The sequence below is a fragment of the Syzygium oleosum genome, unplaced genomic scaffold (assembly GCF_021117445.2).
Source record: "Syzygium oleosum isolate NSW1041296 unplaced genomic scaffold, Sole_v2.1 Sole_v2.04, whole genome shotgun sequence".
NCBI lineage: Eukaryota > Viridiplantae > Streptophyta > Magnoliopsida > Myrtales > Myrtaceae > Syzygium > Syzygium oleosum.
In genome coordinates this window covers 13,595,847-13,612,701 of record NW_026607488.1, presented here as the reverse complement: position 1 = coordinate 13,612,701, position 16,855 = coordinate 13,595,847, and the positions used below count along the sequence as shown (strand labels likewise).

Sequence of the window (16,855 nt, the reverse complement as noted above, 5' to 3'; positions counted from 1 at the left end):
TGTTTGGGGGAGAGAGAGAGAACTGGCTCTTTTTGAAGGTGGTGTTATGTTGTCAACCTTCGCTTAAAGTCAGAAGCCAAGAAGCTCTAGAGTCCCTACCATCTTCTTTTCTACTTATAACTGTGGGTCCTATAATAACTTTTCATATACTAATTGGTTTGAGATGGTTCACTTGATAAAGTACAACATATTGAGGGGAAAATCACTTGATAAAGTACAATACATTGAGGGGAACATCTGATTGGCCAGCCAAACAGGGTTGGCAGCTGTAGAGAAAGTATTATTTGTTTGCAACATTAGTTGTGTTAGATTGAAAGTTTATTTCTTATGGGATTTTTAATGTTAATGATTGAGCTAATAATAAATTAAATCATGCAATTGACATCAGAACTGTGAATGACAGAAATTTGGGGAGGCTGAGAGAGAGAAGGAGAAAGATGTTGACTACACCTATCTTCTATAGACTTTGTTCATTTTACACATTCTATTTTGCATGTCTGTTGGTGGTTAATTTAATTATTTTCTAACAGGCTAGTACAGTTTTTGTCTGTTAAATGAGTGAGGATGTTTTACTGTGCAGATCCTGATCATAGATCATGCGGACACCATTGCCACGCAGGTACAGCTTGCATCTGCTTTTTTGTTTACGATATGTCTTGTATTGTGGTAGAACTTTTAGATTTTAGCTATTATATTTCTTCTTGACCCATGCTGGCTTAAAATTTCCAGAATTGGTTACATGTAAACAGTGTGGTTGAGCAGCTGAACTGCTTACCCTCAAAGCAGCACAGAATGGATGTTACGCGCACGAGGCAGTGGTGAGTTACGCAAAGTACTTATTGTGCAGTCTTATGGTTTTTTCTTTCTTTCGTTTAATTGGCCTAAATGTGACATTCGCATTTTTTCTTTTCTAGGTACTGGGATGGATATGCAAGGTTCTATCATCATCAATAGTACCTGGGTATGTTTTGAATCCAGGAAAGTCAGACCCCAAATTCCTATTTTTCCCTGTCAAATGTCATCTTCCACAAACATCACAGTAGGCAAGTCTTGTGAAAAATAACAGGTACAAAATGTGTGCAAATTTTTTCCATTGGGGTAAGTTATATACAGGTTTAATTCAGTGAAAGAACAACCTTTGAAGTAACAAAGGATGTGTGTTATGTAGCTGTAGCCGCACTATTATTTCTTCATCAAAATTTCCCGTACTTGCTTGAAGCACAGGGCCTTCTGCAATCACTGTGGTCATGCACAAAGCAGCATACGGATGTTGAGTTCTTGTGTGTATATGTTCTTGTATGGTCATTGCACTGTGGTTAAATTTCACTTTCTCTTTTCCATTTTGTTCTTTTTGGGTGGTGAGGTTTTTGGGGCTATCAAATTGCTGTCGCTCTTCTTGGGTTTCAGATGCACAGGATGAGGAATAGCTAACTCTTCGATAAAGTATATCAGGTGATCTAACCTGACAATACTCTTGCAGATATGAATGCCCTGTTCAATCATCACTGCCTTAATTATGAGGGAAAGGTATGTAGATTTTCTTTCTTAGTAAACCTTTGAGGTGCTTATCAAAGCATTCATGGCCTTTGCTATGTCTAGACCATTTAATTTGATGCTATGTTTAGAAGGGATGTGAGATGAATGCAATTTTTAAGGTCCCTCTTTCATTCTACTAATTCTTGGAGCAAACATACTGAAATGTTTGGAGACGCAAATTTCTCTGAGATGATTTAATTTATATCTTGTCGGAAAAGTATTTCGAAAGAGGTGCATAACCATGCCCAATGGAAATATATGTTGAAGAATATTGAAGAATAAATACAAGTGCTTGTTTCACCATTGAAATGAATGAGGCATAAGTCCAAACAAGTGAACTGAATGACCCATATCTAAGCAATTAACAAGTAGAAAGAAAGCTGGAATTATGACTGACAGGTCAACTTCCCTAGGTTCTCCTTAAATTGCAAAAAGTTGTGTTGGCGCCGTTGCCACTCTTCTATCTCTAGGCTGAATGACTTTCTTCCTCTTTCATGGCTGCAGTGATGAAATTTATAAGAAAACAGTGACGTTTTCTAAAAAAATATGTTACATGTATTTCTTATCATGTTGGCAATATAATCAGTTCTGTCTTTGACTCTTTAAGTTTGTGACTTGCCCTTCATTTCCTTGCTTAGACTCCACAGCTGTAGCCCATATTCGGGTTTGATTCGATGCTTCCTTCTCCGTAAATCCTTGTTTGCATGCATCCATTATTGGTTCCAAATGGAAGTCAGTTTCTGAGTGAGCGTTTATGATGGATAAGGGGCTTCGAAATCATAAGCAGGGAATAATGCATAAGCGGTTAGAGTCCAGTCTTATTTCTGGACGTCACGGGTTTTGTCGATGCTTCTTTTCTTTTTGAATTCTTGAAAGTGTGTTGTATCACATACTCCGGAAAGATCGTAGGTTCATGCTAGGACAACCTACGGATGATTGTCTACCTTTCAAATGTTTTGTGGAGAAAGGGAGCTCGCTTAACATTTTCCTTCCCACGTTCATTTGTGATTGTTTTTCAGATTATTACCTTTAGGGTACAGTAGTGAAGCTTCTGTACAGAAATCAAATAATTTGCATTATTTATATGCATGCCTTTTGAAGTCAGGCATAAGCTTGTTATTCTCGTAAGTTCAGTTTCTTCGTGCAGGTATTCCCAAAAATTAAAGACAGGTATGTTAACTGGAATTAGCATAGATAAGGATTATTGATCCAGATATCCATCATCCACCCCAACCCCCGTAACACACACACACACACACAGGGACGTAGATTGCATTGCGTTACGTAGATTTGTAGGTTTTGCTGAAAGTTTTCTAGAATTTTTTATCTCTTCAATTTATAGATCTTCCTTATGGTATATGCAATAGATTTCTTGACCATTGAATTGGATGTTGACTGTACAATCTGCTATTTTCTTTGGGGGCAAGATTTCTGCTGCTCTATTTGTGTGTTCAATATGATTAGAAAATTTGTAGTATAAGGTTTCTGATGAACTTTTACGATAGCATGTTTTCGATTTTACTGTTTGTAGAGGCCAGTAAGGTAGCGAATGATAATCATTCTGTTCCAGAATGAGTTCCTGAACCAGAAATAGATTTTTCTATTTCTGGTTCCTGGATGAGTTTTTGAGAAAAAAAACCCGTTTGATAATGACAAAAAATTTCTATTTCTAGAATAGAAACCCGTTTGATAACAGCACAAAATTTCTATTTCCTGAAATAAAAACCCGTTTGATAAACAACAGAAAATTCTATTTCCAGGAACAAAAATCCATTTTTTTAGAAATGGAATAAAAATAATAAAAAATCCGAAAAATTCATAAAAATCTTTAAAAAAATTCAGAAAATCCCAAAAAATTGAAAAATTCCAGAAAAAATCATCAAAATGTCGAGAAAATAAAAAAAATTTAGATTTCGGGAAAATAGGAAATTTGTTGAATTTTTTCAAAAAAAATCAAGAAATCAAAAATTTCAAAACTTCACAGAATTGCTTAGAATACCTGTGGCCACCCACTTTTAGTGAAATTTAAATTTTTTTAGGTGCCCAAAAAAAATCAAAAAATCAAAAATTTCAAAACTTCACAGAATAGTTTATAATACATGTGGCCACCCACTTTGAGTGAAATTTAAATTTTTTAAGGTGCCCAAAAAAATTCAAAAACTCAAAAATTTCAAAACTTTACAGAATGGCTTAAAATACCTGTGGCCACCCACTTTGAGTGAAATTTTAATTTTTGGAGGTGAAAAAAAAAGCAAAAAATCAAAAATTTCAAAACTTCACAGAATGACTTAGAATACATGTGGCCATCCACCTTGAGTGAAATTTAAATTTTTTTAGGTGAAAAAAAACATAAAAAATCAAAAATTTCAAAACTTCACAGAATGACTTACAATACCTCTAGCCACCCACTTTGAGTAAAATTTAATTTTTTTTAGATGCCCAAATGGTATTTTTGATTTTATTTTTATTTTTTTTGGTTCCTAAAGAAAATTAAATTTCACTCAAAGTGGATGGCCACATGTATTCTAAGCCACTCTGTGAAGTTTTGAAAATTTTTCTTTTTTGCTTATTTTTATTTTTTTTTCGACACCTAAAAAAAATTAAATTTCACTCAAAGTGGGTGGCCACAGGTATTCTAAGCAATTATGTGAAGTTTTTTTATTTTTTATTTTTTTATTTTTTTCGGCACCTTAAAAAATTTAAATTTCGCTTAAAGTGGATGGCCACAGGTATTCTAAGCCATTTTGTGAAGTTTTGAAATTTTTTATTTTTTTCTTTTATTTTTTTATTTTTTTCGGCACCTAAAAAAAATAAAATTTCGCTCAAAGTGGGTGGCCACTAGGGGTGAGCATGGTCCGGGTTGGGCCGGTCCACCCCCTAACCCTAGGACCAACCCGCATAGTGTTGGTCCTCAATTTTGGGACCGAGGACCGCCCGTCGGTTCCATGGACCCGCCCGGGAACCGGACCGGACCGAACCGGTCCCACCAAGTTTTCCTTGACAAATAAAAAAAAATATGTGGACCAACATCGGATCAATGGAACAAAAAGAAAAAAAAAGAACATAACTTTCCATACAATTCCTATACTATGATCGGTTCTATTAACCACATCATCCATAAATCAAGTGGGTACCCATCAAATGAGTGTCCAGAGATAAGAGAGCAGAGAGTTATGAGTGTCTAGTTACGTTTTTTTTTTTTTTTGGTCAAATTTTTTTAATTAAAATTTTAAAAAATAAATATATTATTATTATATTACCGGTCCGGTCCGGGTGGGCGGGTGGGCGGTTCCACACCGGGAACCGGGAACCGGACCGATACCCACCGGTTCCAAAAAATTGGGCAAGGGAGCCGACGGTCCCCTTGGGAACCACCGGTTCCCGGTCCGGTCCCGGCGGTCTGGCGGTCTGGCGGTCTTGGGTTTTTTGCACACCCCTAGTGGCCACAGGTATTTTAAGTCATTCTGTAAAGTTTTGAAATTTTTACTTTTTTGCTTATTTTTATTTTTTTTGGCATATAAAAAAATTTAAATTTCACTCAAAGTGGGTGACCACAGGTATTTTAAGCTATTCTGTAAAGTTTTGAAATTTTTTATTTTTTTTATTTTTTTCGGCACCTAAAAAAATTTAAATTTCACTCAAAGTGGATGGCCACAAGTATTCTAAGCCATTCTGTGAAGTTTTGAAATTTTTGATTTTTTGCTTTTTTTTTATTTTTTTCGGCACCTAAAAAAATAAAATTTCGCTCAAATTGGGTGGCCACAGGTATTCTAAGATATTCTGTGAAGTTTTTAAATTTTAGAATTTTAGAATTTTTTTTTGCAACTAAAAAAATTAAATTTTGCTCAAAGTGGGTGGCCATAGGTTTTCTAAGCCATTTTGTGAAATTTTTTTTTTTTTATTTTTATTTATTTTTTTCGGTACCTAAAAAAATTTAAATTTCACTGAAAGTGGGTAGCCACAGATTCTAAACCATTCTGTTAAGTTTTGAAATTTTTGATTTTTTGCTTTTTTTTTCTCACCTCAAAGATCGTGACTTCCATATGAATATGTGTGTTGAAGAAAATGAATTCCTCAAAAATGGTTCTCACTTTTGTTCCAGAAATGAAAAACCAACTTTTTTTTGGTTCTCATTTCTGGTTTCAGAATCAGTTTTGGAAGCAAACTTGTCCCGGAAATAGAAAAATGAAATTGCGTTACCAAACGGGTTTCTGGTCCAAAACTGATTCTGAGAACAGAAAACCAGTTCTGGACAGAACCAGAATGGTTTTCATGCAGCACCTAAACCTACTTTAAGTCAAAATCGATTTCCATTTTCTTGTACCTGATGACCATTTTCTTTTATCAGAGTATGTTCTTTATCCTCACATTCATTTTCCTCATTAGCTCAGACGTCTTTCATGGCAAAAGATGAAAGGACTTTGACCTCTTAAGATAGGATTTTCTCGAGGGAAATTTTGTTAGGTTGCAGTAAAAATCTTCTTTAGGACAAAGAAAATTGCCTTTCTCTTATGCCTCGACCACTTTTTTTTTTATTTTCAGAGTACATTCTTTTTCGTCTCATTCATTTCGTTCTCCAACTCAGATGACCTTAAGCGGCAAAAAAGGAAAAGGACTTTCGTGATCTTTCAAGATTGCATGTTCTTGAGTGTAATTTTTGTAGGGGGACTAAACCTATTTTAAGGGTGTGTTTGTTTTGGTGAAAATGTTTTGCCGGAAAGTGTTTTCTGGACTTTCATCCGTTTGGTTCTTCAAAAATGATTTGGTCAACTGAAAATACTTTTCGGTCAATATAAATATCATGTTTAATTTTAGGAAAGTGAATTCCCTTATCTAAGAAGTTGAAAACACTTTTCGAAATTGCTCTTTGAATTTGTTAATATTTTTTATTTTCTTTTCTTTATTTTTTTCTTTTCTTTCTAAAAAGGAAAACATTCATGTATTTCTTTTTCTTAATAAAAATAATTTAAAATTAACAAATAATTTAAAATAATTTAAAAAATACAAAAAAATTTGATAATTTTCACCATCAGATTTTCCTCACCAAATAACTGAAAATACTTTCCAAGTCTCTTTTAGATTTTAGCCAAACACCGAAGAATGAACTCATTTTCCTAGAAAATGATTTCCCGGAAAATATTTTCGAAAAACGGTACGTTTTCTTTGAAATAAACGCATCCTAAGAAAGAATTGATTCCCTCTTATTTGAACCCGATAAGAATTAATAATCAAAATAGCTTAGAACTTAGTTAAAATAGTTTCGTGAAAAATGAAAATCAAATTATGTGATATCCTGAAAATTCGACCCAATTTGGTGATTTATTAAATGGCGATTTCGTGGACGCTCTATTAGTTAATTCTCGCCCTGACTTGATCACTCAGGGAATACTAACCAAAGGGGAAAGGCTATCGAAGAATTTATTTCTAAAAGCCGCCCGTTAGTTCGAGATGTACTATAGTTGCGATTGATCGATTTCGGCTACGAAGTATGATCCGATTTTGAGTGTCGAATGCTCAAGGGTTTCACACCCGAACCATAGGACGTCGCTTCGTAATTTTTACGAATTGGCCATAGAAAATTTCAATCTCGGAAAAAGAATTGCATAATCGGAATTTTGGTGCGGGAAAAACGGAAGTGAGCCGGGCCAAGCCCGTTGGGCCTTGCGTCCGAGGAGACCGGCCATTGAGGCCCGATAAGGTTAAGTCGGTCTGTAATTCGATATTCGGGCCGAGGGCCAAATGATAAATTGGGGAACAAAATTTGAGGAAAATTGCAAAAGAAAAAGGGAATTTAGTGGAGATAATCATTTCCCCTCCTTTTTTTCTCTCTCTCTCTCCTCCCTTCCCCCTCTTCCGCTGACTTCCCCTTCCCCCTCTGACTTTCCCCGCCAACTCTTCTCTCTCTCTTCCCTTCCCCCTTCTTCTGCTGACCCCCTCAGCTGACCCCTCCATCGACCCCACCTACTCTCTCTCTCTCCTCCTTCTTCCTTTCTTCTTTTTCTCTTCTTCTTGGCGCGTCCGCTTCTACTTCCGCTGGCTTCTGTTGCTGCTTCTGCTTCTGCTTCTGCTCTTTAGCTATTGCTTCTTTCGCTTCTGCTTTTGCTTCACTGCTGCTGCTTCTTCCGCTGCTGCTGTTCTACCGACCTTGTGCTACCCTTCTTGCTTGGTCTTGCTTGCTTAGGCTATGATTAAGTGGCTTCCTAACCCTTGATTAGGCTAAGGGGTTACTAATGAACATGTTAGAGGTTGATTCATGGCTGTGGATAGTTGGTTTAGTGGTAAGATGAGCTTGAATTGTTAAATGGTTCACGTTGGTTGATTCTCGGATTCGTTGCTGCTATACGTCTGTATTTTGCTATTTTTGTGGAGATCAATTTGGACCGAATCTGAGGAAGTGTTTTTCATAGAAGTTGACCCTAACATCTTGAAGTATGTCATATATTAAATTTGGAATTTTTGGAGATCGTTTTGGGGTATCGGGAGTCCGTTTTTGGACCGTCATCACTCTGCCGAAATTACTGTTCACCCGATCGGCCTATCTTTCTTAATTTTTATAAATTTTTCCATACCTTTTTTCAATAAACTTCCTTAATGAAAGTTGTCAACGACACTTGTTTCTATGACATATAAAAATTTCAAGGTTTTCCAAGGAGATTTGGTTACTGATTGAAAGGGATTTCTAAGGCCAAACGGTCTACCCTGGTAGGCTAATTTTCGATCTGACTTTGGGTGATAAAAAGGATTGTTTGCAGCCGGAATTGGATTTCATGTCCTCATGAAAAATGTTTATCAAGATATTTTCAATGACATATCCAAAATTCAGAATTTTTGGAGTTGAATTACTATTTATATCAAAAGAGTTTCGATTACTATGCAATTGCCAATTTTAAGCCCGATTCTGTGCAAATTTGATTTCTCTCTCTAAGGAACTTTTTGATGTTGTTGTTGCACGTGAGGGAGTGACTGATTGTGAATATGTATTCATGACTTTAATTGGTGGAACTGTGGTTGATTTGGTAGAAGTGTAAACTGATTTGCATTGTCGATGATTGAGCACATTCGAGTGATGTTCGAGCGCGTGAATGACATGGAATTGAATGGGTCATGTGGCGTGTGTGATCACCTAAGTGCCCTGATGTGTCTTTACGAGGAGAAAAGATAATAAATTATGTGACGGAATGTACGTGTGATCACTTAAACCGTTATGCGTCTTTACGCAGGGATTGAACATGTCTAGAGGCGTGTTACGCGGGACGATACCCGGTTAAGCCGGAAGACCGCCAACCTGATACATTTTACGCGGGTTGTGCCATGGGCCTGATGCGTATTGCGCGGGTCGTGAATAATTTAAACGGAAGAGCGGGTGTGTATTGTGCATTGGTATATGTAGTGTATCGAGAGATGAGAATTGGTGTGAGTGTTGAATGGTCGTGTGATCCCGTGATACCCTGAGGCGTGTTACGCGGGGTTAAGATGAGAATTGATTGAGTGATTGAATGCCTGTATACTCACTTAATGCCCTGAGGCGTTTTACGCGGGGTTATAACCCGTCTTGATGCTTTTTACGCAAGACGATGCCTGATTTATCGGATGCTTGGCGGGGCCGGATGCCAATCGCGGTAGAGGCCGGATTGATGCTCCTTATGGAATGCCGTCTTGATGCGTGTGACGCGGGACGATGCCGTCGCCAACATAGTGGGGCGATGCCATCGCCGACATAGCGGGACGATGCCCGGTTACGTTGGAAGCCCTACAACCTCATGCGTTTTATGCGGGTTTGGGGGAGCCCAACAACCTAATGCGTCTTTACGCAGGTTCGGCCGTTAATAATCTGGACTTCGGGAGTATGATCCACATTATGGAATGCCATGTTTGAGATAATGTTGTGCATGTCTGGATTATTAAGTGTGCTATGCATGTGCTTGTCTCGATTCGGGCTGTTATATTTCGATGAATGGTTGCCATGATGTGGCGGTTTGCTAACATCCAGGGTGTGTACATGTGCCAAGGCGAAGTAAGGACGCCTGTGTTTGATGTGGCACGTTGATTGATTGAATTGCATACTCTGAACTGTCCTGCGGTACGCGTTAGCCTAAGCGAGGCTTAGGTAATGACTTATTGAGATTTATTCTCATTGTTGTATCCCAAAACCTTTCAGAACCCCGACCATGAACCTGAATGATCCTCCTAGACGTTTTGGGATACCCATGGATGTGGACTAGTGGATCCGGAGACGCCGCCATGGTACCGCGGAGACTTGTGATAGGCCTAGTTACCCTGTCTTTTGAGTACTCCTTTTGGTAGAGAAGCTAGGCTAACTAACCACCGATTCTTTTTGTAGTGCGTGGTTCTTGTACAGTGGCCTCTAGTAAGACTTGTAATTATGCATTTGTATTTAATGATGTGTTTATAAAAGTACTTTGTTAATGTGTTTTCGTTGTCTCCTTACTACCCATTTAATTGTTTGTTGTATGGAGAGTTCGATATTACTTCCGCATGTGCTGCTCTTTAGTTCGTTAGTTTGGGTCGGCGACAAATCCTGGGTAGTCACATTCTTAACAACCGTGGTGGGATGACGCGTGCCCGTGGGGATCGGGGCGTGACAAATTAAACTTAGAATCACTTTCTTAATCAATATGTAGCTTAGTCTAGTTATAGACAATCACTAAATAAGAAGAGTAGAAGTTAGGCTTGCCTTAATCTAGTTCAAATTTAGAGAGTAGGCTTGATCTCTAGCATAAAACTTATGGTGTTTATGGCCCAATGCTTAAAACAAGGCGGTGTAATATTGTATGCCCCACTTGGTATCGAGTTAAGCTCCAGGCATCATGTCCCAAGGCTTAAAATAAAGCTATATATATTATTTACCCGGCAAGTGTCGAGCTTTATTTCTTGTACCTTACTTTTGGTGTTTTCAATACTTGGGTATTTACTTGTTGTACTTTCAATGCAAGGATTATTTTTTTACTCTTTAGCATGGTTAGGATAAATCTTAGGATCATAATAAACTATTGAAAACCATTGCATGAACATTTAGCGACATGGAATGACATTAAGGGCTCATAATTGGTAACAAAGACCGTTTGATCACTTAGATGAATAATCCCACCATGTTAGACATATCAAAAGGGCACTATTAGAAACTATTAGGGTTTATTTGGTAACGTTTATGTTGCTAGGAACAATTTCTGTTCAGAAATAGTTTTTTTCTAATTCTGTTCCTAGGAACAGTTTCTAAGAAAAAAACGCGTTTGGTAACTACACAAAATTTCTATTCTCGGAATAGAAAAAGAATAGAAATTGAATCAGTACTATCTTAAAAAATTTTACTCCCAATTTTTTCATTTAATTATAAAATGGGCCCAATTCCAAAAAAAACCTTCAACTTTACACTTTGTCCCAAATATACCCTAAACTTTTTTTTGTCTCAAGAAAAACCACCAACTTTTATCTAAGTCCCAAATCTGCCCTCCCGTTAAAAATCCGTCCAATTAACGTGAAGAAAAAAAAAAAAACAGAGAACCGGCAGCTGCGGCGGTGGCCAAGCCTTCGCCGGTGGCCGCCGCCACAGCCGCCGGGAAGGAGCGGCGGCCTCACCTAGGCCTTCCGAAGGCCGGCGACCCTCGCCCGGCCCAGGGCGAGCCGCCCGGAGAGAGCGCGCGGCCCCCATCCGGGGCGAGGTCGCGCCCTCCCCCGAGATCGGGGGTTGCGCGCCCTCGCCGGCAGCTCGCCTTGTGGCCGGCGAGGGCGCAGCCCGATCCGGGGCGAGGGTCGCGCCTCGCCCCGAGATCGGGGCCGCGCGCCCTCGCCGACGGCTCGCCCGGGCGGCGAGGTCGCCGGCCTCGAGAAGGCCCGGGCGGGGCCGGCGAGGGTCGCGCCCTCGCCCGGATCGGCGGCCGCGGGCCCTCGCCGCGGCTCCCCGGGCCGGCGAGGTCGCGCCGACCTTCGGGAAGGCCCAGGCGAGGCCGCCGCTCCTTCCCGGCGGCTGTGGCGGCGGCCACCGGCGAAGGCTTGGCCACCGCCGCAGCTGCCGGTTTTTTTTTTTTTTTTTTTCTGACGTTAATTGGACGGATTTTTAACGGGAGGGCAGATTTGGGACTTAGATAAAAGTTGGTGGTTTTTCTTGAGACAAAAAAAAGTTCAGGGTATATTTAGGACAAAGTGTAAAGTTGAGGGTTTTTTTTGGAATTGGGCCTTATAAAATGTGAGTGGAGACTTAACAATTCTTCATGTTTGGATAAAATTGGACTAGAAATATAATATTATGATATAGAATTGGATGACCTTAATACAATCATAAAGAAAATTACTCCTTATAGACAAAAAGCAAATACTGAATGGTGGTCGAGGAAATTACAGTTTAGGATTTAGGTTTTAGGGTTTCGAATTTGGAGTTTTGGGGTTTGGGATTTTAGGATTTTGGGTTTAGGGTTTGGGGTTTGGGGTATATGGTTTTAGAATTTAGGTTTTAGGGTTTTGGGTTTTGAGTTTGGGGTTTTAGGGAATGCGGTTTTGTGGTTTAGAGTTTTAGGGATTTGGGCTTTGGGTTTTAGGTATATGGCTTAGGGTTTAGAGTTTTAGGTTTGGGATTTAGGATTTGGGATTTGGGGTTTAGGGTTCAAGGTTTTGCAGTTTAGGGTTTGGGGTATAGGGTTTAGCATTTCGGGTTCAGGGTTTGGGTTTTGGGGTCTACGGGTTTAGGGGTAGGGTTTAGGATTTTGGATTTTAGGTTTAGGGTTTAGGGTTGAAATTTAGGATTTAGGGTTTAGATATTAAGATTTAGGATTTAGGGTTTATGGAATAGATTTGGAACAGAATCAAAAAGTAATTTTCTGTTCTAGTGAACAAAAAATTGACTGACGTTACCAAACAGATTTCTGTCCTTTTTTTGTTTCGGAGAACAAACGAACATAGAATCAAAGAATTTGGAGCGTTACCAAACATGCCCTTAGTGTAATAGAGTTCCCAAATCTAAAAAACTCTGGTTGCGTAGAAAGTGAGGCAATCTTCCATGTCTCACTTGGTTTCTAGTCTGACCCCAAAAGGCTAGTGGCGACCTCCAAACTTAGAATGTATCTAACATCTCGCGAGATAAGTGTTTGGGAGAGCCCGTACCTAATTGAGGGCTGTTGCCCCGCCTTTTGGCCATTACCTCTAAACTTTGTCTTAACCCTGACTGCTCAAGGAAGTTATGGGTTTATTTTCTGAAAAATAAATCTGATGTGTTTGTTACTTATAAAAGATGGAAAGTAGAAATGGAGAATGAGACTGGCCAGAAGACTAAATGTTTAAGGTCCAATAATGATGGTGAACATGATAGCAAGAAGTTCAAGCGGTTTAGTGTAGAGAACATAATCACCAACATACCTTAGCAAAACGGAATTGTTGAGAGGATGAACAAAACTCTGAATGAGTGTGCAAGAAGTATGAGGATGCATGCGGGATTACCCAAGATGTTTTGGGCTGATGTAATCAACATAGCAACATATTTGATCAATAGAGGACCTTCAATTCCACTTGATTTCAAGCTACTAGAAGAAGAATGGAGTGGAAAGAAAGTGAATCTCACATCTGAAAGTTTTTTGTAGTGCTTTGTATGTCCACATTGTCGCGCCGCGCTTTCCCTACTCGAGCGCGCTAGAAGGTATTTTCGTTCATTATAAATGTTATGATGTTTTATTATTAAATGAACAAGGGTCTCTCCCTAACTATACCTCACGAGATAGCCGGTATTTGTTATTTTGTTTTCTATTAAGCATATGTTTCGTTTTGGAGTCGCCACTAGTCCTTAACGATCGACTAATTAAACTTTAAGTTTGGGGTTTTTTCTGAGATAAAAAAAAAGTTCGGAGCAGATTTGGGACTGAACCTAAAGTTTGGGATTTTTCTAAGACAAAAAAAAAAGTTCGGGCAAATTTGGGACTTGACCTAAAGTTTAGGGTTTTTTGGGGAATTCACCCCATGTTATAAGGTGGATCTAGATGGGTATGAAAGATCTCTCTCCCAAGACCAGGCCACCATTTGCGATAGTCGTGACTGGCTTCCTCTATCTTCATTAACACATGCGCGCGATGGGGACGGGGGAGGGGACGGCCTGAATTTGACAATGAGGGCTGGCGATGGTGGCAAGGACTGCAATGTGAAGGTGCCGGAGGCATGATGTGGAGCACTCATGATGATAGTAAAGGCAAACCGACAGTGACGGAGCCAACATTCCAATGGAAGGAGTGGGGCAAAATGGTCAATGTACTTAACTTAAAATTTTAGTTAATATTTCTTATTATTGTATATAGGGCTTAATTCCCTAAAAATGCCAACTTTATGTCTAATCTCGATCCTATCTATAACTTTTTTTTTTGTATAAAAAAATCACAAATTTTCACTATAATTTCAAATCCGACTGCACGTCAAAAAATTGCCACCGGTTACCAAATTTGAAATATAAATAACCAAATTACAACAAGTAGATCTACACGACAGGAGTTAGTAATATGTCCCAATCATGCTAATACTTTGACTGCTAAGATAGGAGCTAAATAAGGAAAGCTCTTCATCGTTTTTGTTACTCAAGCAACCGTGAGAAGAAGCAAACACAACGGGCACGCTAATCAAGAAGATTAATGAAGTAACAATTAATGCAAAAACTAACGCACACTAAATGGTTAGCGTTATTAGAAGTAGAACTATCACTCAAACTATAAATCTATTTATCTGTATTGTTTACATTCACATCTCCACTTCTTACAGGTCAATGGAATGTTTATGCCTAAAACATCGATTCAAGTAGTCATTTATTTGGTACTTTGCAAGGATCATGAACAGCCATTTTAAACCTGCTAGGGGGATTCCATCCACAAAACGCAAGCACCTTGCCTTTATCCTTATACTTAGCTGTAGGAAGTCCAGGTGCAAATGTGTCTATTTCACCAAGTATCTCTTCGACGCACTGCCTAAATCCAAAATAGTAGGATTGATTTTGAAAATAATAAAAGTGAAATATATTGAAATTTTGGCCCAACCGGGAGATCCTAATTCATTGGGGCTTTCAATACGATCAAATATAAATCCTAGCATAAAGGATCCAACGAAAAAAATAGAAGATGATTGAAACTGCCCATCCTACCTCATTTACATTCTCGAGAGAGCCCATCTTTGTTTCATTATGTTGGAAGATATGCGATATCTTCGATATTATTTAGATTGCGATTGCTATGCAAGGATCAATGAGATTGGATTTGATTTGTAAAATATATTGTTTCCATTATTCTTTTTCTCATTGTATTATAAGTATGTACATTGAGTATCGAACAATATAGAAAAATACACATTGAATTTCTCCCAAACCCTTTTCTTCCTATCTTCGATCTTGCTTTCTTTCATGGTATCAAAGCTGCTTCGCTCCTGATTTAACTTCCGCAAACACTAAACGATTGCCTGCCTTTTTTTTTGGACCTGAAAAACAAGGTACCCTTCCGGCAAAGGAATCAAATTTTTTAAAGCAAGAACGAAGAAAGGTTATACACTTACCTCACCATGGATCAGCAGCTACCAACCTCCGACCAGACTTCGACGGAGGAGACCACCCCAGATTCCAACCAGACTTCCACAGAGGAGATCAACCCACAAACCTCACGTACTCAGGACTCAACACTGGATCCACAGACTCTGTTTTCCACAGCACAGATCCAACCTATCTTCTGGCAACCCTTTCAGGCTCAGACAAATATGGGGCGGCCCATACCGGGCTCGCCCATCGTGGGCCAGCCAATCGAGGGCCAGCCTTTCCAATGGATACCGAATCCATGGTACCTTGGGCCGAACCCAAATGCATCATTGCCTGGGGCGAGCCAAGAAAATGCCCAGCCTAACAGCGGCCCACCAGCCGCAAGTGGAGCGGGCCCAACTGAAGGATCTGGAACGATCAATGCGGGGGTATCAAGCGGGTCAGGGAATCCGGGTTTGGGTCCAAATCCCTACCCGGTTCTGCCATCCGGTTTCTTGCCGTATCCAACAGCGGGCGTCACTGGTCGACCAGAGCCCGACGACGTTCTCTACGTCTCCGCCGCCGATGGACCGGAGTTGCGGCTCATTAGCCAACATCTCACGGGATCTGGAAATTACTCGATCTGGGCACAAGAATTCCGACGAGCTCTGGTGACCAAGGACAAAGACGGTTTCATAGACGGATCTGTTCCGATCCCGACTGACGAGAGAATGGTAAGGCAATGGAGAAAATGCAACCAGCTCGTTAGAACGTGGATAGGGAACTGTATTAGCCCAGAAATAGCCGTCGGACTTCCCCCCCAGAAGATGCAAAGAAGATGTGGGATAATATACGAGAAATGTACGGGAAATTGGACCGTGCGAGGATTTTTTCTCTTACCCAGGAGCTTTCAGAGCTAAAGCAAGGGAATATGAGCATAACCGCTTGCTTCAACAAGCTGTTGGCCCTCTAGAATGAGCTAGAATCAGTCGAAGAAAAGCTCGAGGGGCCCGAAACCATGCTACAACAATATAGGGCGATAAAAGACAGGGAGAAAGTCACACGATTTCTCTTGATTTTGAATGAATCATATCTCACCTTTAGATCGCAGATCCTCGCCATGGACCCGGTGCCACCGCTCGGACGCATCTTTCAACTGGCGGTACAGGAAGAGAGCCAACGACTCGCCTCGGCGGAGCATGCAAGGGGAACGGAAAGCATCGCCCTCGCAACCCGCGGCGAGCATCGCGAGTCGGGTTCCAGAACCCTAGACCGAGAGAAAGAACGGCGAAATGGGAAGCTAGGGTTTACAGGTGATGATCCACAGCAACTAAAAGGGAGTGGGCTGGACGGTGCAAATCGTGAGTCACGGTCTGAAGGCTGGAAGAGTTCTGATTCCTTAATGGAATCAGACAGTGGGCAGCAAGCCCAACCAAAGGCATCCAATGGCCAATTTTTTTCGGGTGCACAAAAGAATTATAGGCAGAATTTAAAGGCCAAAAAATTATTTTGTGAATATTGCAGGCGGCCCCATCACACAATCGATAACTGCTCGAAATTGCACGGTAAACCCGGGGAAAAAGGAAATAAAGGAAAAGAATCTTCGGCTGCAGCTTATCAAGTTACTGGTTCGAACAATGATCAACCCATCACATATGGGCAATATCAACAAATTATGCAGGCATTACAGAAATTGGATTCTTCCAACAAAGGCAGTTTTTTTTTCAGGTATTACTCATTGCCTGATAAATTCTATTTCCAGAAATGCATGGATTATTGACTCAGGGGCCAGCGACCATATTATTTGCGATAAGGGATTATTTTCCATTATTCATA

General features: G+C 39.9%; 2 long non-coding RNA genes across 2 annotated transcripts; one reads left to right on the top strand and one right to left on the bottom strand.

The window, feature by feature from the left end:
- The first annotated feature begins 254 nt into the window (after positions 1-254).
- On the top strand, positions 255-1,523 carry LOC115681830 (uncharacterized). Its single transcript, XR_004005826.2, has 3 exons — positions 255-619; positions 730-818; positions 915-1,523. It is a non-coding gene; the product is annotated as an uncharacterized LOC115681830 (long non-coding RNA).
- A 14,258-nt stretch (positions 1,524-15,781) lies between these two features.
- Positions 15,782-16,590, bottom strand: LOC130137909 (uncharacterized). Its single transcript, XR_008816324.1, has 2 exons — positions 16,118-16,590; positions 15,782-15,988 (listed from the first exon to the last, which is right to left on the bottom strand). It is a non-coding gene; the product is annotated as an uncharacterized LOC130137909 (long non-coding RNA).
- Positions 16,591-16,855: the final 265 nt, after the last annotated feature.